This window comes from Oncorhynchus masou, chromosome 25 (assembly GCF_036934945.1).
Source record: "Oncorhynchus masou masou isolate Uvic2021 chromosome 25, UVic_Omas_1.1, whole genome shotgun sequence".
Classification (NCBI taxonomy): Eukaryota; Metazoa; Chordata; class Actinopteri; order Salmoniformes; family Salmonidae; genus Oncorhynchus; species Oncorhynchus masou.
The window spans coordinates 16,309,330-16,334,086 of record NC_088236.1 but is presented as its reverse complement, the minus strand read 5'-3'; the positions used below and the strand labels follow the sequence as shown (position 1 = coordinate 16,334,086).

The following is a 24,757-nucleotide window of genomic DNA, read 5'->3' as shown; positions in this document are numbered from 1 at the left end:
GGAATTGTGATACAGTGAACTATAAATGAATTAATCTGTCTGTAAACAATTGTTGGAAAAATGACTTGCACAAAAGAGATGTCCTAACTGACTTGCCAAACTATAGTTTGTTAATTAACAAGAAATTTGTGGAGTGGTTGAAAAACAAGTTTCAATGACTCCAACCTAAGTGTATGAAACTTCCGACTTCAACTGTACATCTGAACTGTACGTATCTACCATTAGCATTAGATAGATAGAATTATTTTGTTTCCATCTTAAAACTGTGTATCATGTGATATATTTCAATTCAAATCTCTTTTTGGTATTTGGGGTATTTTATTAGGATCTCCATTAGCTATTGCAAAGGCAGCAGTTACTCTTGCTGGGGTCTACAGAAAACAAGAAACATGACATAATACAGAACATAGACAAGAACAGCTCAAGGACAAAACTACATAAATGTTCAAACTTATTCGGGATCGGTGTCCCTTCCACGGGACGGTTGAGTTAACATAGGCTAATGAGATTAGCATGAGGCTGTAAGTAACAAGAGAATTTCCGAATACATAGACATATCCGATATTGGCAGAAGGCTTAAATTCTTGTTAATCTAACTGCACTGTCCAATTTACAGTAGCTATTACAGTGAACAAATAACATGCTGTTGTTTGAGGAGAGTGCACAATTTTGCATGCAAAGTTATTAATAAACAAATTAGGCACATTTGGGCAGCCTTGATTCACCCATTTTTGAACAGAAAAACAATGGTTCATTGGATCAGTCTAAAACATTGCACATTGGCGGATGCCAACTAGTGGCCAACATCTAAATTGCACCTGAACTGGAATAATACATTATGGCCTTTCTCTTGCGTTTCAAAGATGATGGTACAAAAACATATGAAAGAATGGTTGGTTTTTTCTTTATATTATCTTTTGCCAGATCTATTGTGTTATATTCTACTACATTCCTTTCACATTTCCATAAACTTCAAAGTGTTTACTTTCAAATGGTACCAAAAATATGCATAGCCTTGCTACAGGCAATTATATTTGGGTAGGTCATTTTCGGCGAAAATGTAAAAAAAGGGAATAATCCTTCAAATTAAAATGGCACACATAGCCTACATACAGTATCAATACATACACACATAGCCTACATACAGTATCAATACATACACACATAGCCTGGATACAGTATCAATACATACACACATAGCCTACATACAGTATCAATACATACACACATAGCCTACATACAGTATCAATACATACACACATAGCCTACATACAGTATCAATACATACACACATAGCCTACATACAGTATCAATACATACACACATAGCCTACATACAGTATCAATACATACACACATAGCCTACATACAGTATCAATACATACACACATAGCCTACATACAGTATCAGTACATAAACACATAGCCTACATACAGTATCAATACATACACACATAGCCTACATACAGTATCAATACATACACACAAAATATCTAGGTCAAATAGGGGAGAGGTGTTGCTTTATTTGTTTTTTGAAACTAGGTTTGCTGTTCATTTGAGCAATATGAGATGGAAAGTCGTTCAATGCAATTGGGGCTCTATATAATACTGTACGCCAGTGGCAGCTGCTGAGATGAGGACGGCTCATAATGATGGCTGGAATGGAGCAAATGGAATTGCATCAAACGCATGGAAACCATGTGTGTGATGTATTTGATACCATTCCACTCGTACCTCTTCAGCCATTACCACGAGCCCATACTCACAAATTAAGGTGCCACCAACCTCCTGTGCTGTACTCTTTCTTGAACTTGTTCTGGGTTTGGGAACTGTGAAAAGATCCCTGGTGGCATGTCTGGTGGGGTAAGTGTGTATGTCAGAGCTGTGTGTAAGTTGACTATGCAAACAATTTGGAATTTTGAACACAATGATTTTAATAAAAATAAGTGATGCAGTCAGACTCCCCTCAACTTTTAGCCAAGAGAGATTATTTATATTAGCCCTCTGATTGGTTGGCTCCCACCTGCCTCCTCCATAATTAGACACATATATAAAGCAGGAAATGAGAGCACAGGGTCAAATATAAAACCCCACATTTCATGAAATAAAAATAAAATGAATGTTTGCCTTTGGCCAAACTGGGGAGAGAGTTTGACACAAACTTGGTAGAGTTTTGTGAAACTTGTGTGTGTTGCCAGTGCACAGCACCATGACTAACGTTAGCGTTACAGTATTTATTTGCATAGCATCAGGTGCCAGACAGGAAGTTGGACCAAAGTAAACACCACAGGGAAAGGAAATAATGTCATGGTTACAATGCTGGACCCTGAAATATGAGGACATTTATTTTAGTCCAAGACCAGTGTGACCGGCCCAGTCTACTCCTGCCATAGCCAGCTAATACTCTAAAAGATGAGAGGTGGTCAGGACTTACAGAGTTTGAACACAAAGTGTGTGTATGAATTGTAAAATATGACTATATTGTGCTAAATGTTATGTGACAGTGCTATCCAATTGGGGGTAAATAAAGTTTAATAACAGGTATATAACGTAAGTGAGAGAAAAGTCAGTCGGCCAACTACGGAGTAAAGCAGCGCTGAGCCTGTGAGTGCATACTGAATGTCTAACAAGGGCAGAAGCAAAGTTGTGCTTACTGTAGCCTTAAAGAGAGATATTCTCTCTCTCTCTCTCTCTCTCTCTCTCTCTCTCTCTCTCTCTCTCTCTCTCTCTCTCTCTCTCTCCCCAAAGCAAGTGAAATAGCTAATAAACAAAAGTGAGAAAAAAACAATGAAAAATTAACACCAGTAAACATCACACTCACGAAAGTACCAAAATAGTAAAGACATTTCAAATGTCATGTTATGTCTACATACAGTGTTACAATGGTGTTTATTCTTCACTGGTTGCCCTTTTAGTTATGGGAGCTTATCAAAATTGGATTTGTTTTCAAATTTGTTATGGGTCTGTGTAATCTGAGGGAAATATGTGTCTCTAATACAGTAATACATTTGGCAGGAGGTTAGGACGTGCAGCTCAGTGTCCACCTAATTTCCAACCTTTCTCCCCCTCTCCAGAGGTGTTGCATGGTGAGAAGGCAGTGTTTGTTTACCAAGGGGAGAGAGGAGTGAAGGGACAATGTGGAGGTGTGAGGGAGAGAGTTGTCACTGAGCCACACACAAAGACTAGCACATCAGATGACAGAGACATACAAAATACCACACACACAGGTCATCCCCACCTAGTAAACTTTCTGGATCAAATGACTAAGAACAAGGACATGATAATACAGAATAATAATATGAATCTGTTCTCCATTTCTGCCTCCCTCTCTTCTTATCTGTTTCAGTCAGGAGAGCGGAGAGCTGGGACAGGGGCTATCCCTGAGGCATTAAGCCAAATCACGTGCCAGAGAGCTAAAAGCTATGATCCAGACATGTTCAATTGTAGTCCCATTGACATGCCCACTGATCTGGAAATTCCTGATATGTGAAAGAAAGAGGTGCGACATGGAAAACACACACACACAGGCAGAGGGAAAGGGAGGTCACTTCCTCTCCAGTGCTATAAGCCAACTGACCAGGGGCCTGTAAACTGCATGTGCACGCAAAAGCTGGCATTTATTCAAATTTGACATTACTACTTGATTGGACATAGCAGCCCAGTAAACAGGCTATGTATTTCAAAATGTTTTTCAATATCACAGGCAGCGTAGTTTAACAGATTATCTTTTACATTGAAGTTTATTTTTAATTTTTATTTATTTCACCTTTATTTAACCAGTTAGGCTAGTTGAGAACAAGTTCTCATTTGCAACTGCGACCTGGCCAAGATAAAGCATAGCAGTGTGAGCAGACAACAGAGTTACACATGGAGTAAACAATTAACAAGTCAATAACACAGTAGAACAAAAAGGGGAGTCTATATACATTGTGTGCAAAAGGCATGAGGAGGTAGGCGAATAATTACAATTTTGCAGATTAACACTGGAGTGATAAATGATCAGATGGTCATGTACATGTAGAGATATTGGTGTGCAAAAGAGCAGAAAAGTAAATTAATATAAACAGTATGGGGATGAGGTAGGTGAAAATGGGTGGGCTATTTACCAATAGACTATGTACAGCTGCAGCGATCGGTTAGCTGCTCAGTTAGCAGATGTTTGAAGTTGGTGAGGGAGATTAAAGTCTCCAACTTCAGGGATTTTTGCAATTCGAGTCTTCCAGAGTACTGGAACGAAAGGCGGCCAAATGAGGTGTTGGCTTTAGGGATGATCAGTGAGATACACCTGCTGCAGCGCGTGCTACGGATGGGTGTTGCCATCGTGACCAGTGAACTGAGATAAGGCGGAGCTTTACCTAGCATGGACTTGTAGATGACCTGGAGCTAGTGGGTCTGGCGACGAATATGTAGCGAGGGCCAGCCGACTAGAGCATACAAGTCGCAGTGGTGGGTGGTATAAGGTGCTTTAGTGACAAAACGGATGGCACTGTGATAAACTTTCATCCAGTTTGCTGAGTAGAGTGTTGGAAGCAATTTTGTAGATGACATCACCAAAGTCGAGGATCGGTAGGATAGTCAGTTTTACTAGGGTAAGTTTGGCGGCGTGAGTGGAGGAGGCTTTGTTGCGGAATAGAAAGCCGACTCTTGATTTGATTTTCGATTGGAGATGTTTACTATGAGTCTGGAAGGAGAGTTTACAGTCTAGCCAGACACCTAGGTACTTATAGATGTCCACATATTCAAGGTCGGAACCATCCAGGGTGGTGATGCTAGTCGGGCATGCGGGTGCAGGCAGCGATCGGTTGAAAAGCATGCATTTGGTTTTACTAGCGTTTAAGAGCAGTTGGAGGCCACGGAAGGAGTGTTGTATGGCATTGAAGCTCATTTGGAGGTTAGATAGCACAGTGTCCAAGGACGTGTCGTCTGCGTAGAGGTGGATCAGGGAATCGCCCGCAGCAAGAGCAACATAATTGATATATACAGAGAAAAGAGTCGGCCCGAGAATTGAACCCTGTGGCACCCCCATAGAGACTGCCAGAGGACCGGACAGCATGCCCTCCGATTTGACACACTGAACTCTGTCTGAAAAGTAATTGGTGAACCAGGCAAGTCAGTCATCCGAAAAACCGAGGCTACTGAGTCTGCCGATAAGAATATGGTGATTGACAGAGTCGAAAGCCTTGGCAAGGTCGATGAAGACGGCTGCACAGTCCTGTCTTTTATCGATGGCGGTTATGATATCGTTTAGTACCTTGAGTGTGGCTGAGGTGCACCCGTGACCGGCTCGGTCACGGGTGCATTTTTTTGAGTAGCCTCCCCTACAATGTTTCAGAATTTGCAGGTAGTCCATCATACACAGGCCATTTTTTCTCCTTCAGAAATGGACAGAAATGGCCTTTTCCAGATATGGCATTAAAGATTAAAACATTAAAACATTCCGCCGACACAGTAAATAGACCAGTAGCTAATGTCAAATATGTCACAGTATCAATCAAATTTCAATTAAATGTATTTATAAAGCCCTTCTTACATCAACTGATGTCACAAAGTGCTGTACAGAAACCCGGCCTAAAACCCCAAACAACATGCAATGCAGGTGTGGAAGCACGGTGGCTAGGAAAAACTCCCTAGAAAGGCCAGAACCTAGGAAGAAACCTAGAGAGGAACCAGGCTATGAGGGGTGACCAGTCCTCTTCTGGCTGTGCCTGGTGAAGATTATAACAGAACATGGCCAATATGTTCAAATGTTCATAGATGACTAGCAGGGTCAAATAATCACAGTGGTTGTAGAGGGTGCAACAGGTCAGCATCTCAGGAATAAATGTCAGTTGGCTTTTCATAGCCGATCATTCAGAGTATCTCTACCGCTCCTGCTGTCTCTAGAGAGTTGAAAACAGCAGGTCTGGGACAAGGTACCACATAGTCAGGTCAGGGCTCCAGAACAGTTGAAAATGGAGCAGCAGCATGACCAAATGGACAGCAAGGATTGATTAGGCCAGTTATTCCTGAGGCAAGGTCCAAGGTCCAAAAACGAGAGAGAGAGAATACTTAAATTCACACCGGATAAGGCAGGATAAATACTCCAGATATAACAGACCGACCCTAGCCCCCCAACACAAACTATTACAGCATAAATACTGGAGGCTGAGACACTGTGACCCCGTCCGACGATACCCCCGGACAGGACCAAACAAGCAGGATACAACCCCACCCACTTTGCCAAAGCACAGCCCCCACACCACTAGAGGGATATCTTCAACCACCAACTTACTATCCTGAGACAAGGCCGAGTATAGCCCACAAAGATCTCCCCCACGGCAAGACACAAGGGGGGGCACCAACCCAGACAGGAATATTACGTCAGTGACTCAACCCACTCAAGTGGCGCACCCCTCCTAGCAACGGCATGGAAGAGCACCAGTAAGCCAGTGACTCAGCCCCTGTAATAGGGTTTGAGGCAGAGAATCCCAGTGGAGAGAGGGGAACCGGCCAGGTAGAGACAGCAAGGACGGCTCGTTGCTCCAGAGCCTTTCCGTTCACCTTCACACTCCTTGGCCAGACTACACTCAATCATAGGACCTACTGAAGAGATAAAGATTTAACAGTTGAGACAAAGTCTGCGTCTCTCATATGGATAGGCAGACTATTCCATAAAAATTGAGCTCTATAGGAAAAAGCCCTGCCTCCAGCCCTGCATGTAGAAATTCTAGGGAGAGTAAGGAGGCCTACGTCTTGTGACCATAGCGTACGTGTAGGTATGTATGGCAGGACCAAATCAGAAAGATAGGTAGGAGCAAGCCCCCCAATTGCCACATTCTGACCTTAGTTCCTTTGTTATGTCTTTGTTTTAGTTTGATCAGGGCGTGAGTTGGGGTGGGTAGTCTATGTTATTTTTTCTATGTTGTGGTTTTGTGTTTTGTGATATAGTTCTCAATCAGAGGCAGGTGTCGTTCGTTGTCTCTGATTGAGAATCATACTTATGTAGCCTTTTCCCACCTGTGTTTGGTGGGTGATTATTTCCTGTTTAGTGTTTTTTCCATTCACCTTACGGGACTGTTCGTTTGTCGTTTATTGTTTTGTTCAGTGTTCAGTTATTTTATTAAAAAGTTGAACACTTACCCCGCTGCCCTTTGGTCCTCACCTTCTTCCACCACAGATGATCATTACAGAATCACCCACCAACCAAGGACCAAGCAGCGTGGTATCGGGCAGCAGCGAGTTCTGGACTCCTGGACATGGGAGGAGATTTTGGACAGAGAGGGACCCTGGGCACAGGCTGGGGAATATCGCTGCCACAGGGAAGAGCTGGAGGCAGCCAAAGCAGAGCGGCAGAATTTTGAGGAGGCAGCATGGCAGTGCAACAGGGACAGGAGGCAGCCCCAAAACATTTTTTGGAGAGGCACACGGGGAGTGTGGCTAAGTCAGGTAGGAGACCTGAGCCAACTCCCCGTGCTTACCGTGGAGAGAGGTGGACCGGGCAGGCACCGTGTTATGCCGTGAGTCGCACGGTGTCCTCAGTACGCAGGCATAGCCCGGTGCACTACATCGCAGCGCCTCGTATCAGCCGGGCTAGAGTGGGCATAGAGCCAGGTGCTATGAAGCCGACTCAGCGCATCTGGTCTCCAGTCTGTCTCCTCGGCCCGGGGTATATCGCACCAGCCCTACGCACGGTGTCCCCGGTTCGCCAGCACAGCCCAGTGCGGTCTGTTCCAACCTGCCGCACTGCCGGGCTACGAGGAGTATCCAGCCAGGAAAGGTTGTGCATGCTCGGTGATCGAGACCTCCTGTGCGCCTCCACTGTCCGGTCCATCCGGTGCCTCCTCGATGCAACAGGCCTCCGGTGGCAGCCCCACGCATCAGGCTGTCTCTCCGTCTCCTTCCTCCAGGTGCTCCCACCTGTCCAGTGCTGCCAGAGTTTCCCTCCTGTCCAGCGCTGCCAGAGTCTCCCTCCTGTCCAGCGCTGCCAGAGTCTCCCTCCTGTCCAGCGCTGCCAGAGTCTCCCGCCTGTCCAGCGCTGCCAGAGTCTCCCGCCTGTCCAGCGCTGCCAGAGTCTCCCGCCTGTCCAGCGCTGCCAGAGTCTCCCGCCTGTCCAGCGCTGCCAGAGTCTCCCGCCTGTCCAGCGCTGCCAGCGTCTCCCGCCTGTCCAGCGCTGCCAGAGTCTCCCACCTGTCCAGCGCTGCCAGAGTCTCCCGCCTGTCCAGCGCTGCCAGAGTCTCCCGCCTGTCCAGCGCTGCCAGAGTCTCCCGCCTGTCCAGCGCTGCCAGAGTCTCCCGCCTGTCCAGCGCTGCCAGAGTCTCCCGCCTGTCCAGCGCTGCCAGCGTCTCCCGCCTGTCCAGCGCTGCCAGAGTCTCCCGCCTGTCCAGCGCTGCCAGAGTCTCCCGCCTGTCCAGCGCTGCCAGCGTCTCCCGCCTGTCCAGCGCTGCCGGAGTCTCCCTCCTGTCCAACGCTGCCAGAGTCTCCCGCCTGTCCGGTGCTGCCCGAATCTACCATCCGTCGGTGCTGCTGGAATCTCCTGTCCATTCAGGGCACGCTGCTAGCGTCCCCAGTCTGAGGTCGGCGGCGAGGGTCACCGCTCTAAAGGCGCCCCGGAGGCGGGTAAAGAAGCAGGCAAAGACTATGGTGGAGTGGGGTCCACGTCCTGCGCCAGAGCCGTCACCGCGGACAGACGCCCACCGAGACCCTCCCCTATAGGTTCAGGTTTTGCAGCTGGAGTCCGCACCTTCGGGGGGGGGGGGGGGTACTGTCACCTTCTGACCTTAGTTCCTTTGTTATGTCTTTGTTTTAGTTTGGTCAGGGCGTGAGTTGGGGTCGGTAGTCTATGTTTTTTTTCTATGTTGTGGTTTTGTGTTTGGCCTAGTATGGTTGAGAATCATATTTAGGTAGCCTTTTCCCACCTGTGTTTGGTGGGTGATTATTTCCTGTTTAGTGTTTTCTTCCATTCACCTTACGGGACTGTTCATTTGTCATTTATTGTTTTGTTCAGTTATTTTATAAACAATATGAACACTTACCACTCTGCGCTTTGGTCCTCACCTTCTTCCACCACAGGTCTTCCACCACACACCCATGTAATGCTTTGTAGGTTAGCAGTAAAACCTTGATATCAGCCCGTGCCTTAACAGGAAGCCAGTGTAGAGAGGCTAGCACTTGAGTAATATGATCACTTTTTTTGGTTCTAGTCAAGATTCCAGCAGCCATGTTCAGCACTAACTGAAGTTATTTTGTGCTTTATCCGGTTAGCCGTAAAGTAGATTATTGCAGTAGTCTAACCTAGAAGTGACAAAAGCATGGATACATTTTTCTGCATCATTTTTGCAATGTTACTTAGATGTAAAAAGGCTGTCCAAGAAACAGTCTTGATATGTTCATTAAAAGAGAGATCAGGGTCCAGAGGAACGCGAGGTTCTTCACAGCTTTATTTGAGACGACTGTACAACCATCAAGATTAATTGTCAGATTCAACAGAAGGTCTCTTTGTTTCTTGGGAACTAGAACAAGCATCTCTGTTTTGTCTCTGTTTAAAAGTAGAACATTTCCGCCATCCACTTCCTTATGTCTGAAACACAGGCTTCCTGGGAGGGCAATTTTGGGGCTTCACCATGTTTAGCATTACGTTTCCGAATGACATCACCAAGAGGAAAAATATATAGTGAAAACAATAGCTCCTAAAACGGAGCCTTGAAGAACACCAAAATTTACATTTGATTTGTTGATTTGTCCTTCTGTCACATTCTAGAATTAGACCTTTTGTTTTGTCTCTGGCTCTGACTTTCCTGAAGGCACAAAGTCTCACACACAAAGAAATTCCACACTCCACATTCTGCAGCACTGGGAGGCTTATGTGAGACTGATGTGATATCTGAGGAGGCAGGTAGCCTTGTGGTTATAGCATTGGGCCAGTAACCAAAAAGTCCCTGGTTCTAAGGTTCCAAGGTAAAAAATATGTTGCTGTGTCCTTAATAACTGTCTTGCCTAGTTAAATAAAGGTTAAAAAAAAATGATAACATTGAACACAGTAGTAGTTTAAGAACAAATTCTTATTTAGAATGACGGCCTACCAGGGAACAGTAGGTTAATAACTGCCTTGTTCAGGGGCAGAACGACAGAATTTTACCTTGTCAGCTCGGGGATTCGATTGTCCTGTTAGCAATAGCCATATTAGCAGGCTTAGGACTATTTCCTTTCAAATTTCACATTCCTCTAGTAAACTGGCTGCTGATGGTTATTATCGATATCAGAAATATGTCCTCGATAAATGATGGGTTATTTTCAGTTTATCGTCCCAGCTCTAATATGAGGTAATTGTGGGGAAAGTGAAGCTCATCATTGAGACAATATTTTTGGTTTATCTTTCCAGCTCTAATATGAGGCCATTGTGGGGAAAGTGGAGTCCATTACTGAGACATTATTTTTGGTTTATAGTCCCAGTTCAAATATGAGGCCGTTGTGGGGAAAGTGGAGCCCATCACTGAGACATCTAATGCAGCGGAGTGAAGGATTTCTGGTCCTGAACACCTCTCTGACTGAGTTTGATACGGACAGCCTTGAGTTAGTGTTATGAGAATTTTGTTCTCAATGTTCATAAACTGAACTTCAATTAAAATACACAAACACACATACACGCAAACTAACACACATACACGCAAACTAACACACAAACACACATACACACAAACAAACACACATACACGCAAACTAACACACATACACGCAAACTAACACACATACACGCAAACTAACACACATACACGCAAACTAACACACAAACACACATACACACAAACAAACACACATACACGCAAACAAACACACATACACGCAAACTAACACACATACACGCAAACTAACACACAAACACACATACACACAAACAAACACACATACACGCAAACTAACACACATACACGCAAACTAACACACATACATGCAAACTAACACACACACAAACATACACACATACACAAACAAACAAACACACACACAAACAAACACACATACACACAAACACACATACACACAAACAAACACACATACACGCAAACTAACACACATACACGCAAACTAACACACACACAAACATACACACAAACGAACACACATACACACAAACGAACACACATACACACAAACGAACACGCATTCAAACACACGTACACACAAACAAACACAAATACACGCAAACTAACACACATACACGCAAACTAACACACAAACACACATACACACAAACAAACACACATACACGCAAACTAACACACATACACGCAAACTAACACACATACACGCAAACTAACACACACACAAACATACACACATACACAAACAAACACACACACAAACAAACACACATACACACAAACACACATACACACAAACAAACACACATACACGCAAACTAACACACATACACGCAAACTAACACACACACAAACATACACACATACACACAAACGAACACACATACACACAAACGAACACACATACACACAAACGAACACGCATTCAAACACACGTACACACAAACAAACACACATACACAAATACACATACACACAAACAAACACACATACACACAAACCATCACACAACACACAAACAAACACACACACACACGCAAACTCAAACACATACACACAAAGTAACACACATACACACAAAGTAACACACAAACACAAACAAACACACATAAACAAAAACAAACACACATAAACACAAACAAACACACATACACACACAAAAACACACATACACACAAACAACACAAAAACCATCACACAAACAACACAAAAACCATCACACAACACACAAACGAACACACATACACACAAACAGACATACACACAAACAAACACACATACACACATACAGAAACAAACACACATACACACAAAAAAACACACTTACACACAAACAAACACAAACACACATACACATAAACAACACACAAACCATCACACAACACACAAATGAACACACATACACATAAACAAACCCACATACACTAAAAACAAACACACATACACACAAACTAACACGCATACACACAAACAAACATACACAAACAAACACATATACACACATACACAAACAAACACACATACACACAAACTAACACACACACCAAAAAACGTATCCTGTATGCATTACCATGCCTTGGCATATGACAAGCAACATCAACATAATCATTGATACTACACAAGCTCTGTCAACGAAACAAGGAACAAGGTTGTACGTCACAATACAGTCTTAACACAGATGAAGTCCCCATGGCCCTAAAATGCTGCTCACCACAAGACATTGGTATCCAAATGGAGCATAGTTCACATATTTCACTTAAATTTCACTTAACATTCTATTCTACTCTAAACCCTTGTGATGAGCTACTTGGATTGGCAGCTCACCTGATAAAAAGTCTACTTAAATTGATTCCTGCTCGCAAGATAATTTCTCAGAAGTGGCTAAAAAGACTATTAAAGGTAAATTAATAGAGACCAATAGGAGAGAAGTAACGAATTTGTCCTGATAACTCGGGTGCGTTAGGAAGAACGTCACTGATAGGAACGAGTGTGAAAAAAGACAGAACGAGCCAGGAGAGGGGAGAGATGGAACGAGGGAAGAGGTCCTCTGAGTCATAAGAAATGCAACGATTCCAAGCAAAGGAATATTTCCGATGCCTGCTGAACGAGCCTGAATGAGACGGGGAATTAAAGTCTAAACGCAGATAAATTACCACAGCAGATTAGTCAGAGAGACGTCGAGGGGAGACCGACAGAGAGATACAGAGAGACACAGAGAGGGAGAGAGAGTGAAAAAAGGAAGAAGCGAGAGGTGGAGGCGAACAGAGAGAGACAGAGATGGGAGACGGACAGAGATAGACTGAGAGGGGAGACGGGCAGAGAGAGAGGGGAGACGGACAGAGACAGGAGACGGACAGAGAGAGGAGACGGATAGAGAGAGTGGGGAGACAGACAGAGAGACAGAGAGGGGAGACGGACAGAGAGAAGAGACGGACAGATAGAGAGGCGAGATGGACAGAGAGAGAGGGGAGATGGACAGAGAGAGACAGAGAGGGGAGACTGACAGAGACAGAGAGAAGAGACGGACAGATAGAGAGAGGAGACGGACAGAGAGAGAGAGGAGACGGACAGAGAGAGACAGACAGAGAGGGGAGACGGACATAGCGAAACAGTGTGAGACAGAGAGGGGAGACGGGCAGAGAGACAGAGAGGGGAGACGGACAGAGAGAGACAGAGAGGGGAGATGGACAGAGAGAGACAGAGGGGAGATGTACAGAGAGAGACAGAGAGGGGAGATGTACAGAGAGAGACAGAGAGGGGAGATGTAGAGAGACAGAGAGGGGAGATGGACAGAGAGAGACAGAGAGGGGAGATGGACAGAGAGAGACAGAGAGGGGAGATGGACAGATAGAGACAGAGAGGGGAGAGGGACAGAGAGAGGTACCGGACAGAGAGAGACAGAGAGAGGAGAGGGCAGATGGACAGAGAGAGACAGAGAGAGGAGAGGGCAGATGGACAGAGAGAGACAGAGAGGGGAGACGGACAGATAGAGACAGAGAGGGTAGACGGACAGAGAGAGACAGAAAGGGGAGACGGACAGATAGAGACAGAGAGGGTAGACGGACAGAGAGAGACAGGAAGGGGAGACGGACAGATAGAGACAGAGAGGGGAGACGGACAGAGAGAGACAGAAAGGGGAGACGGACAGAGAGAGACAGAAAGGGGAGACGGACAGATAGAGACAGAGGGTAGACGAACAGAGACAGAGAGAGGAGATGGACAGAGAGAGACAGAGAGGGGAGACGGACAGAGAGAGAAAGAGAGGGGAGACAGTCAGAGAGAGACAGAGAATGGAGACGGAAAGAGAGACAGAGAGGGGAGATGGACAGAGAAAAACAGAGAGGGTAGATGGACAGAGAGAGACAGAGAGGGTAGACGGACAGAGCGAGACAGAGAGGGGAGAATGACAGAGACAGAGAGAGGAGATGGACACGGAGAGACAGAGAGGGGAGACGGACAGAGAGAGACAGAGAGGGGAGACAGTCAGAGAGAGACAGAGAGGGGAGACGGACAAAGAAAAACAGAGAGGGTAGATGGACAGAGAGAGGAGACAGAGAGAGAGAAACAGAGAGGGGAGATGGACAGAGAAACAGAGAGGGGAGATGGACAGAGAGACAGAGAGGGGAGATGGACAGATAGAGACAGAGAGGGGAGATGGACAGATAGAGACAGAGAGGGGAGATGGACAGAGAGAGGAGACAGAGAGAGAGAAACAGAGAGGGGAGATGGACAGAGAGACAGAGAGGGGAGATGGACAGATAGAGACAGAGAGGGGAGACGGACAAAGAAAAACAGATAGGGTAGATGGACAGAGAGAGGAGACAGAGAGAGAGACAGAGAGGGGAGATGGACAGATAGAGACAGAGAGGGGAGATGGACAGAGAGAGACAGAGAGGGGAGATGGACAGAGAGAGACAGAGATGGGAGACGGACAGAGAGAGGTACCGGACAGAGAGAGGTACCGGACAGAGAGAGACGACGGACAGAGAGAGACAGAGAGAGACGATGGACAGAGAGAGACAGAGAGGGGAGACTGACAGAGAGAGACAGAGAGGGGAGACGGACAGAGAGAGACAGAGAGAGGTACCAGACAGAGAGAGACAGAGAGAGGTGACGGACAGTGAGAGACAGAGATGGGAGATGGACAGAGAGAGGTACCGGACAGAGAGAGACGATGGACAGAGAGGGGAGACGGACAGAGAGAGACAGAGAGGGGAGACGGACAGAGCGAGACAGTATGAGACAGAGAGGGGAGACGGACAGAGAAAGACAGAGAGAGGTGACGGACAGAGAGAGACAGAGAAAGACGACAGACAGAGAAGGGAGACGGACAGAGAGAGACAGAGAGGGGAGACGGACAGAGAGAGACAGAGACAGAGAGGGGAGACGGACAGAGAGAGACAGAGAGGGGAGACAGACAGAGCGAGACAGAGAGGGAGTTACTATGGTGCTGGGGTGAGACCAGTGAACTGGGGAGTAAGGTGACACACACCCATACACAGATACTGCACCTCCTGTTGGCTTACCTTTACCTGATTTTCTAATGAAGAGTATCTTCAATCAACACACAGGGATAATGTTCACTTATCTAGTGTGGGTTCACTTCCCCCAATTACCTGCAGGTAGGGCCTATGCTAATATGATAATGAATTGTTGGCATCATTATATTTCGCTAAAGCGGCGTGGCGAAGGTCAAACCAAAACATCTCGGTTGATCGGTCAGACCATGAAAATAAATTAATCTGCTGTTTAATCTAATAATGAGGCACAGCATCGGGCTTCTCCTCTCATTAACATACGTGTAATTGCATTTGAGAAGGCGCACACACATGCACCAACACACACGCACCAACACAGACAGACACACAAACCAACACACACACGCACTAAAACACCAACACACACGCACCAACACAGACAGACACACAAACCAACACACACACAACAACACATACACTAACACACACGCACAAACACGCACCAACACACCAGCACACACACGCACAAACACACACCAACACACACGCACAAACACAGACAGACACACAAACCAACACACACACGCACCAAAACACCAACACACACGCACCAACACAGACAGACACACAAACCAACACACACACAACAACACATACACTAACACACACGCACAAACACGCACCAACACACCAACACACACACACACACGCACAAACACACACCAACACACACGCACAAACACAGACAGACACACAAACCAACACACACACACACGCACCAACACACACACACACACACACCAACACACATACATCAACACACACACACGCACCAACACACACACAGATTAATTCATTACAGGTGGAGAAGAGGAAATAGTAGTACTGAAACAGAAAACACAGAATTAGCTGATAGGTTCCATTCAGTGTGTGTGTGTTATGGATATCTTTAACCATGAAGCCCTTCTCATTAGCATGGTAATAGTCAAACCGCAGGGTGTTGTATTAGGATTCATCTCATTAAGCTTTCAGGAGATTTAAAGTTAACTTTGAAAGTTACAAAAACACTCAGTCCTGTAGTTAAACTGTGTTTTGGGAAGTTGCAAGCCTTCCTCAAAACTGTTCATTTCTAAATATAAAAATGTGTTTTTACGGACAAATTATTTCCTAGGCATTCAGGTAATGTATTTACTTATTCAACATTAATTGAGCCAGGTGTTCCCCAAAAACAGCCTGCTTGACAATTTAAAAGATAAACAACAACAAACATTGGAGAATATTATTTCCACAGCTTCATCAGCACACATACACGTCTGCCATTTTGTGAAGTCTACTCACCGCAGTAAGATGGATGACTCCCAGTGATATCATAGAACAGCCCATGAAGCCTACAAACTGCAGCTCGGGACAGTGCTCGGCAAACGCCCTCATTGATTATTCAGTCACCAGACAGAGGAGAGGGGGAGAGGAAGGGTTATGCATTTCAAAGTCTTGGAGCTTTTTCAAAGAGTAAGTTGATTAAAACATTTGGAAGAATTAGGAGTTAGCATTGTGCACCAGCTGTGTGTCAGACAACACAATTATTGGAGTATCTAGAAGCCTGGCTGTTTCTACACAAACATTTCCCCCATCAAAATTATTCATTTACACAGCGAAGCAATAAAACACACACTGTGCCTCTCTCTGTACTGTAGCGGTCCTGAAGGCCAGAGGCTGATGCCCTGGTCTGTTCCTCTCTCTGTACTGTAGCGGTCCTGAAGTCTAGAGGCTGATCCCTTGGTCTGTTCCTCTCTCTGTACTGTAGCAGTCCTGAAGGCCAGAGGCTGATGCCCTGGTCTGTTCCTCTCTCTGTACTGTAGCAGTCCTGAAGGCCAGAGGCTGATGCCCTGGTCTGTTCCTCTCTCTGTACTGTAGCAGTCCTGAAGGCCAGAGGCTGATGCCCTGGTCTGTCCTCTCTCTGTACTGTAGCAGTCCTGAAGGCCAGAGGCTGATGCCCTGGTCTGTTCCTCTCTCTGTACTGTAGCGGTCCTGAAGGCCAGAGGCTGATCCCTTGGTCTGTTCCTCTCTCTGTACTGTAGCGGTCCTGAAGGCCAGAGTCTGATGCCCTGGTCTGTTCCTCTCTTTGTACTGTAGCGGTCCTGAAGACCAGAGGCTGATGCCCTGGTCTGTTCCTCTCTTTGTACTGTAGCGGTCCTGAAGCCCAGAGGCTGATGCCCTGGTCTGTTCCTCTCTCTGTACTGTAGCGGTCCTGAAGGCCAGAGGCTGATGCCCTGGTCTGTTCCTCTCTTTGTACTGTAGCGGTCCTGAAGGCCAGAGGCTGATGCCCTGGTCTGTTCCTCTGTCTGTACTGTAGCGGTCCTGAAGACCAGAGGCTGATCCCCTGGTCTGTTCCTCTCTCTGTACTGTAGCGGTCCTGAAGCCCAGAGGCTGATGCCCTGGTCTGTTCCTCTCTCTGTACTGTAGCGGTACTGAAGGCCAGAGGCTGATGCCCTGGTCTGTTCCTCTCTTTGTACTGTAGCGGTCCTGAAGGCCAGAGGCTGATGCCCTGGTCTGTTCCTCTCTTTGTACTGTAGCGGTCCTGAAGCCCAGAGGCTGATGCCCTGGTCTGTTCCTCTGTCTGTACTGTACACAGTGTCAACACTCCACGCCTCTCCTCCTTATTAAGTTGACTAGATACGCTCAGAGACAGAGAGATGGAACAACATTAATAAAAAATAAATGGGAAGAGGTTGAAGGAGTAGGACAGACGGCTGGATCTGGGTGTGATCTGAGCTATGATAGATTAGTCCGTCTCCATCATTCACAGAGTTAATTGTTTTGTGTCTTTCAAATGCCAACAGCATGTTATGGATTGATGATCAATACGCAGGAAGAACATTGTCCCACTCCCTTTCACTGTATCAATATGGATTCATTACATATATTACCAAAAGATGTTCAGAGAGCGACATTGATGAAAAAGGAGAGCATTTTGCTCTGCTAAGCAGAGTGTATCTGTTATTTCAAAGACGTGAGTGTATATAATGTATATCAAACACTTTAAAGAATGAAGCAGAGAGACAGAGAGAGATCCTCTGCATTATCATCAACAGCAGTCTCCTACATTTCCTCAGTGAAAACAACTGTCACGACTTCCGCCAAAGTTTGTCCCTCTCCTTGTTCGGGCGGCGTTCAGCGATCGACGTCACCTACCTTCTAGCCATCGCCGATCCACTTTTCATTTTCCATTGGTTTTGTCGTCTTCCATCACACCTGGTTCCAAATCCATCAATTACATGTTGTGTATTTAACCCTCTGTTCCCCCATGTCTTTGTCCGTAATTGTTTCTTGTTGTGCTTATGCATGGTATGCTGGTGATTACCGGGTTTTGTTGGACCCATTTCATGTATTGTTCTGTTGACGGTAGTTTATGTTCATTAAATGATACAATTGAAAATCAGTTTTCGCTCTCCTTCGCCTGACTTCTCTGCCGCCAGTAAGCAGCGCATTACAACAACAACAAATTTCGAATTAGCGGTTTACAAAATTACCACACGACTGTATGAGTGTGCTTGCATACTCCCTTAAAAGGCATTCGCTTGAAAAACTTGAAAAAAAGCGTCAATAGTACTGTTTGTCCATTTTGAGACACCATAGCTAGTCTATACTTCCTCAAAAAATATTTCAAAAATATATGATAACTCAAGAAGTCTGTCATGAATTTTGACTGTTATGCCGAGGAGATTTTAGTCGCGCAATTTTACATCTAACTAAGATGTTTGGTGCAGTATTTTTCTCAATGAAAAAATGTGCATGAAAACAAACACTTACTGAAGAATCCCCACTGTTGACCAATCACCGACGAAGGGGCATAGACTTTGGCTACCAATTTGGGCTCAAGAAGAAATATGTGCCCTAACAATCGAAACAAATCTTACAGATGTCCAAAAAGAACAAAAACTTCACAAAATATCATCATAATATATGCGCAAATTCTTCCAAACTGTTTAGGCTGGGAAGCATTCAGACGCCTTAATTGACAAACAAGCAAAACAAAACAAAAGCAAAGTATTCTCATACTTTGTTGATATGTGAACTTTCATGCGCCTTAATAACAAAATTGCATGCCATCAATAAATACGACTAAAATTGTTAAATTACAAGCCTTGTTGGTTTAGCCACAGGAAAAGTCTGCAACCTACCCACTAGCCATGATTGGCTGAGATAGTGAGTGGGCTGGACATGCCAAGAGAGGCGTTCAGATTGGTCTGCCGGATTGGTCTATTTGAGCTGGTCAGTCTGTGTTGGTTATCCTGTCGAACTGAGCTTTTTTAAATGTATCGTGTAGTGGAGCTGCATAGCTAAGTGTTGCTCTCTACTCTCTGGAGGATCCAGTTTTGAAATCAGTGGAATTAGAGTATGATAGCTAAAGAGATAGAGAAAACACCTGTCTCTGGATTACATCTTCAAACTAAGGGCAACTGTGGCATGGCATCCATGACAGGGAGATACGTCCATCACGCATCATGCTCTTCAACCGATTGCTGCCTGTACCTGCCCGCCTGTCCAACATCACTACTCTGGACGGCTCTGACTCTGGACGGCTCTGAATACGTGGACAACTACAAATACCTAGGTGTCTGATTAGACTGTAAACTCTCCTTTCAGACCCACATCAAGCATTTCCAATCCAAAGTTAAATCAAGAATTGGCTTCCTATTTCGCAACAAAGCATCCTTCACTCATGCTGCCAAACATACCCTTGTAAAACTGACCATCCTACCAATCCTCGACTTCGGCAATGTCATTTACAAAATAGACTCCAATACCCTACTCAACAAATTGGATGCAGTCTATCACGGTGCCATCAGTTATGTCACCAAAGCCCCATATACTACCCACCATTACGACCTGTACACTCTCGATGGCTGGCCCTTGCTTCATACTCGTCGCCAAACCCACTGGCTCCATGTCAACTACAAGACCCTGCTAGGTAAAGTCCCCCCTTATCTCAGCTCACTGGTCACCATAGCATCACCCACCTGTAGCACGCGCTCCAGCAAGTTTATCTCTCTGGTCACCCCCAAAACCAATTCTTTCTTTGGCCGCCTCTCCTTCCAGTTCTCTGCTGCCAATGACTGGAACAAACTACAAAAATCTCTGAAACTGGAAACACTTATCTCCCTCACTAGCTTTAAGCACCAGCTGTCAGAGCAGCTCACAGATTCCTGTACATAGCCCATCTATAATTTAGCCCAAACAACTTCCTCTTTGCCAACGGTATTTATTTTATTTTATTTATTCATTTATTTTGCTCCTTTGCACACCATTATTTTTATTTCTACTTTGTACATCCACTGCAAATCTACCATTCCAGTGTTTTACTTGCTATATTGTATTTATTTTGCCACCATGGCCTTTTTTTTGCCTTTACCTCCCTTATCTCACCTCATTTGCTCACGTCGTACATAGACTTGTTTCTACTGTATTATTGACTGTATGTTTGTTTTACTCCATGTGTAACTCTGTGTTGTTGTATGTGTCGAACTGATTTGCTTTATCTTGGCCAGGTCGCAATTGTAAATGAGAACTTGTTCTCAACTTGCCTACCTGGTTAAATAAAAGTGAAATACAATTTTTTTAAATGATGATATATACAGGTGGGATAGTCTAGCATTTCTAATTTTGACAGAAAGTGGTTTCATTTCAAGCTAAAGTGTACTGTTAGCTAGCTAGCTAATGTTAGCTGACTGGCTCCCTAACTGAAGTTATTTATTCGTATCTCACAGCTTTTTGCTTTGGTATTTAGAGCCTAATGTTAGCTAGCTAACATTGAACCTGGATGGTTGGCTCCCAGCATATTCATGCAGGGTAGTAACGATATGATTTGGCACTATGTTCATTGTTGTTTAACTAGCTAAAGTTAACAGGCTGGCTCGTTAGCTAACGTTACGTGTGTGATCTTACATGTTTGTTCATTGTTTACCTAGCTAGCTACATGTCCTAAGCTAAATTGTACATCACTCGTTGAATATGACCAGTGTAAGTAAATGTCTGCAAAGTAGCAGAATGAAATTGTTGCCCGCAGAGCTAGTCAGGCTGTTTTCATGTTATCCAGAGGTAAACAAATCATCCACCAGAGCGGCAAGTACGCTCTGTACGATCCGAGGGCGAAACAAGATGGGTGGGGCGAAAGATTAAGAGGGTGTGAACGATGCTGAATGGGTGTAGACAAAGAAGAGCTCTTCACTGGATAACAAAACATTCAAAGACCATTTTCTCAAAAGTGAGTTTACAAGTTTATCAACTTTCAAAGTAGAAATAATGTGTATGATATATAATTTTGTAGCTCAGAGTCTCTACTTTTATCCCATGTAAAAAACGAATGCATGCAGAGCAGAATCACCCGCTAATAATCAAAATCCAGAAAAGTGCTGTTAAAATCCACAACCACCTACAGAGATGAATCTGGAGAAGAGTCCCCTAAACAAGCTGGTCCTGGGGCTCTGCAGGCAAACACAAACAGACCTCACTGAGCACCAGGACAGCAATACAATTAGACCCAACCAAATCATGAGAAAACAAAAAGATAATTTATTGACACATTGGAAATAATTGTTTTAAAAACAGAGCAAACTAGAATGCTATTTGGCCCTAAACATAGAGTACACAGTGGCAGAATAACTGATCCAAAATTAAGGAAAGTTTTGACTCTGTACAGAGAGGCTCTCGAACGAAGACGGGCTATGTGCCACTGCCCACAAAATGAGGTGGAAACTGAGCTGCACTTCCTAATCTTGCAGTCATTTCCACTCCTGCCAAATGTATGACAATATTAGAGACACATGTTTCCCTCAGATTACACAGACCCACAAAGGATTTGAAAACAAATCCAATTTTGATACAATGCCATATCTATTAGGTGAAATACCACAGTGTGCCTTCACAGCAGCAAGATGTGTGACCTGTTGCTACTAGAAAAAAGCAACCGGTGGAACACAAACACCATTGTAAATACAAACTATGTTTATCTGTTTATTTATTTTCCCTTTCATACTTCAACTATTTGCACATTGTTACAACACTGTATATAGCCAGTAATATAACATTTCAAATGTCTTTATTCTTTTCAAACTTTTGTGTGTAATGTTTACTGTTCACTTCTGATAGATAATAAACAAAAGTGTGAAATAATCAATTCCACTTGCTTTGGCAATGTAAACATGCTTCCTATGCCAATACAAACCTTTTAATTGTTCCGTTGGATGGTTGTCTCTCTATTCAACTCTCGTTTAAACCCCAAAACACACACAAGTACACACAAGTTTGGTAAAAAAAAGAGGATGAAATAAGGGAACATTAGACCGATAGAGGGATAAACAGAGGATAGGAATAGAAAAAGTATCCCTCCACTGGGCCCTGAGTGAATTTCACAGAGACAGAAGAAAGAGAAGCCTGGAGGAAGAGGCACTGGATTACAGACAAACATACACATTTCATCACTCTTTAGGTGCAAGACCAATTAACTACAGTGGCATGAAAAAGTATGTGAACTCTTTGTAATTACCTGGATTTCTGCATATTTGACATAACATTTGATCTGATCTTCATCCAAGTCACAATAAGCACAGGGTGCTTAAACTAACAATACACAAATTATTGTATTTTTATTGTCTATATTGAATCATCAATTTAACATTCACAGTGTAGGTTGGAAAAGGTATGTGAACCCCTAAACAAGAATGGTGCTCATTGGAGGACACCATGGAAGAAGCCAATGCTGTCAAAAATAACATTGCTGCACGTGTGAAGTTCGCAAAAGAGCCCCTGGATGTTCCACAGCGGCACTGGCAAAATATTCTGTGGACAGATGAAACTAAAGTTGTGGTGTTTGGAAGGGACACACAACACTATGTTTATACACATCACAGCTTAGCACCTGAGTTCATTTAATTTGAAAAGATGCATCATCTCAGAGAGTATTGGGATGCACCCTGTGATAATGTCACGCACTGGTCTATATTTATTATGTTATCTTCATTTATTGAGTCAGGCCAGGGTGTGACATGGGTTTATTTGTAGTGTGTTTCGTCTTGGGGTTGTGTGGGGTGTACAGATTGGTCTATGGCTGCCTGAGGCAGTTCTCAATCAGAGTCAGGTGATTATCGTTGTCTCTGATTGGGAACCATATTTAGGTAGCCTGGGTTTCACTGTGTGTTTGTGGGTGATTGTTCCTGTCTCTGTGTTTGTTGCACCAGTCAGGGCTGTTTCGGTTTTCGACGTTTGTTGTTTTGTATTGTTCGTGTTTTCTTTATCATTAAAGATGTATCTAACGAACCACGCTGCATTTTGGTCCGATCCTTGTTCCACCTCTTCGTCAGAGGAGGAGTTGGAAGAAACCCGTTACAGATAATTATTTATTTATTTCACCTTTATTTAACCAGATAACTTGTTCTCAACTAGCCTTTCATTTACCACTGCGACCTGGCCAAAAATAAAGCAAAGCAGTTCAACACAAACAACAACACAGAGTTACACATAGAATAAATAAAAAACATACAGTCAATAATACAGTGTGTGCAAATGAGATAGGATAAGGAAGGTAAGGCAATAATGTCACAACTTCAGCCGAAGTCGATTCCTCTCCTTGTTCGGGCGGCACTCTGCGTCATCGGTCTACAAGCCGACGCCGATCCACTTTTCATTTTCCATTTGTTTTGTCTTTGTTTCTATACACCTGTTTTTCATTCCCCTAATTATTGTTAATGTATTTAACCCTCTGTTTCCCCCGTGGTGTTGTGAGAGATTGTTTTATGTCATGTTCGGTACTGTTGGTGACTGGTTATTTCAACGGGTGCTGTCTCTTGCCTGTGCGTAAAAGTTCATGTTCATGTGTTTGTGTTTGGGCAAGTGTATTGTTTTACCTTGCACCATTCATTATTCTGAGTGAAGTTACGTTGCTCCCATCCTCTGCTCTCCTGTGCCTGACTGCTTACACCAGCTACACCCACCATTCTGACAAATAAATAGGCCATGGTGGCGAAGTAATGACAATATAACAATTAAACACTGGAATGGTAGATGTGCAGAATATATATATAAATGTGCAAGTAGAGATAATAATCTTCAAGTACATAATGAAAGATAAAATAATGCACATAATTTACACTGTCCCAGATTAGATGAGATTTGGACTGAGCATGGTAAATAGCCTTAGTGACACATCACAGCTACATGGTCCATCTAAATGCAAAATGGGAGTCATTTGTCCAGCAGGAGAGCCAACACACTGTTACCAGTGTTACCAGTTGGGTTGCTGTTACTTTTAGATGAAGACCTGGTTGTGTACAGTAGGGCACACCGTAGCAAAACATTTTTCAATGAAAAATTAAACCTACTCCCAACTAGTCTTGGGCAGTATGTAGCCTCGAGCGTTGGGCCAGTAACTGAAAGGTTTCTGGGTCAAATCCCGGGTGACCCTGACTCCCTGTGGGTGTCTCAGAGGGAGTTGGGATATGCAAAAAACACATTTCCAATTCACACATGTAAAAGAAACAGCCCCAAGTCTGTAAAAGGAAAACTATAAGCACCTCCCAAATTAGTATTATTTTGAGTCAGATGGTGGCCATGCATGACCACTGGTTGTTACTATTCCACACAAACACACACACACGCACACACACTACTGCACATGCACATCTCTCATGTTAAATCTGTGTGATGGT

At 44.3% G+C, this 24,757-nt stretch overlaps 1 pseudogene; it reads right to left on the bottom strand.

The window, feature by feature from the left end:
* Positions 1-24,757, bottom strand: part of LOC135513594 (F-box/LRR-repeat protein 17-like) — a 558,551-nt pseudogene that overhangs the window by 360,075 nt on the left and 173,719 nt on the right.